Source organism: Schistocerca piceifrons, chromosome 4, assembly GCF_021461385.2.
Source record: "Schistocerca piceifrons isolate TAMUIC-IGC-003096 chromosome 4, iqSchPice1.1, whole genome shotgun sequence".
In the NCBI taxonomy this organism is placed as follows: domain Eukaryota; kingdom Metazoa; phylum Arthropoda; class Insecta; order Orthoptera; family Acrididae; genus Schistocerca; species Schistocerca piceifrons.
Window position 1 is genome coordinate 573056287 of NC_060141.1, and position 2671 is coordinate 573058957.

At 44.7% G+C, this 2671-nt stretch overlaps 1 pseudogene; it reads right to left on the bottom strand.

Annotated features, from left to right (window-relative positions):
* Positions 1 to 342: 342 nt before the first annotated feature.
* LOC124796997 lies at positions 343 to 460 on the bottom strand (annotated as a pseudogene).
* Positions 461 to 2671: the final 2211 nt, after the last annotated feature.

Below are 2671 nucleotides of genomic sequence, written 5' to 3' on the forward strand. Positions count from 1 at the left end.
GTGTTGCAGTAGTTCGAGTAACGAAGATTTTTGTGAGGTAAGTGATTTGTGAAAGATATAGGTTATTGTTAGTCAGGGCCATTCTTTTGTAGGGATTATTAAAAGTCAGATTGCGTTGTGCTAAAAATTTTGTGTGTCAGTTGAGTGTTGATCAGAATAGGTAAAGAGCGAAATGTCTGAGTACGTTCAGTTCTGCTCAGCTGTTTGAAAATCAAATAACGTAAGGGGTTTATCTGCATAGTAATTCATTAAGTTTTCTAAGGGGACGTTTCACCGGAGCCGCTACTATTCGGTCGAGTAGCTCCTTAATTGGCATCACGAGACTGAGTGCACCCCGAAAAATGGCAACAGCGCATGGCGGCCTGGATGGTCACCCATCCAAGTGCAAGCCCCGCCCGACAGCGCTTAACTCCGGTGATCTCGCGGGAACCGGTGTATTCACTGCGGCAAGGCCGTTGCCATTCCTAATTAAGACGCGTCGTAATTCGGAATAACGAAGACACCGCAGTACAGTATTTATCCGCTGACACCGGGCGAGTGACTTTCAAGTAGAACGACTCCCCTGTACGGGAATATACATAATGGATGTACGAGTATAGGTTCTAGACCCATGGTTGATGACATATAGAATTTTGGGTCTCGCCGTGAGACGACCACGGATAGCCAAATGGTAAAGCGACTGCTCGCAATAAGCGGGAAATCCGGGTCCCAGTGCTGGTCCGGCACTAATTTTTACTGACGTCATTCCGTTCTACAGTTGATGGTTGTCCATATTCGCATATATTTCTTATATACCTCTCTAATGGTGCAAAAGCATGGCACCGTACGACGTCACTCTCGGACTCGAACACGTTTCAAACAATGACATGTCGAAACATGCCAAAAGAAGCTACAGCTCAGAAGTTCATGTGACATATGAGGTGAGTTAATCATGTCACACTGGCACAAAATTTCACCACAATTCTGCCCATTGCCACCGTGGATGTGTCACGTGATCGGAAGCTCGTCACACCCGCTCTTATCCAAATTTCATCCCTTCTCTTGACACATCTGCAATGGAGGTCAGAAACGCGTCGCTCAGGGTTGAAATCATGTGGATTTCTCGTGACTGGCCGAAGAATGGATTCCAGACACACAGCCGCTCAGAATCAGCGTGAAAAGGCCGTAGAGTATGGCATGAAGGGCGTCACTGAAACCACGGCTTTTCCTTGGGGCGTTGATTGCCACATGTTTCACAGAAGAAAAATAAAGTCCGCGTACGATGAGCAACAGGATGGCGTTCTTCACATCTGACACTGCTGACACCCTCGGGCGTTTAAACCCTTCTCTAAGGACATTATGGGACTGCATCTCAGCCGAACGTATCGCTTGTTATTCTCCGTTTAAACTATCTCGAATAGAAAGTGCCAAGCTACAAGTACTGCCCTTGCACTGAGTAGCCGAAGAAACGAGTACAAACAAATGCCCCGCAGTTGGCGACCGTGAAAATCAGATACGGTTGATCACAACACGCGCTTCATTCGTGAATGGATCCGGGAAAATTTCTGATAACACTGATACAATCACAGTGACAGTCTCCCACTCGTCTGGTAGTTATTTACAGAATTCAGATAAGAAAATAAAGATTAAACTCACGTCGTGAACAAGTACTCCTTTACCTACTGGATAGCTTGCCGTGTTTCTGCGCGTCTGTGTCACGTGAGTCGTCCTTACAGAGGAACGTTTTCATAACGCTCGTTATTGATTACGCAGAATTCCACCGTATGAATATAACTCTTCATAATAGGTAGCTTGCGTACTGAGAAACAGCCAGTTCCTTTAAACCTCTAAGTATTCAGACGGTGTCCATTTGTAGGACCATCTACTACAGCCAGCATGACACAGAATCTCAGAGACGTAAAGTACTTTTAGTACGCACTCTGCAAGCTGCTGTACAGTGCAAGATTCAGATCTATTCCAACCGCTTAGACAACGTGGGCGCTCTAATTCCTCTCGTCTTATTTTCGTGAGATTTAAGACGAAAGCAGTAAAATGATTGCACAGTCTTTTTCGAATACTCGCCCAGTTTGATTTCGGGTGAAAAAGGTCGTTATGGAACTAATACGATCCCAGCAGCGCCCCTCCGATGTCATTCACTGTCGGCCGTCGAGATCACTCCACAGGGACTCCAAACAGTTAGTATTGTCGTTATCTTGTTTGCATTTATCCACATTTGCTGTTGGTTATATCAAGCGGAAAAAATGAAGTCGTTCTGCATTTATTTATGATAATTCAGTTGAGCTCTGCCGTCCTAGACCCATTTAGGAGTAACATTAAGAAGCGATATAAATTGGAATGAATACTTAAAATCAGAAGTAGGAAAGGAAACTGCTTATAAGAACGCATATTGGACATGAATGGATGCAGGTGATCAGACAGGGTGCTTACGTACTTGTCACCTGTCAGAGTCGTATACAGGGTGTTACAAAAAGGTACGGCCAAACTTTCAGGAAACATTCCTCACACACAAAAAAAGAAAAGATGTTATGTGGACATGTGTCCGGAAACGCTTAATTTCCATGTTAGAGCTGGCTGGCTCTGAGCACTATGCGACTTAACATCTTAGGTCATCAGTCCCCTAGAACTTAGAACTAGTTAAACCTAACTAACCTAAGGACATCACACACATCCA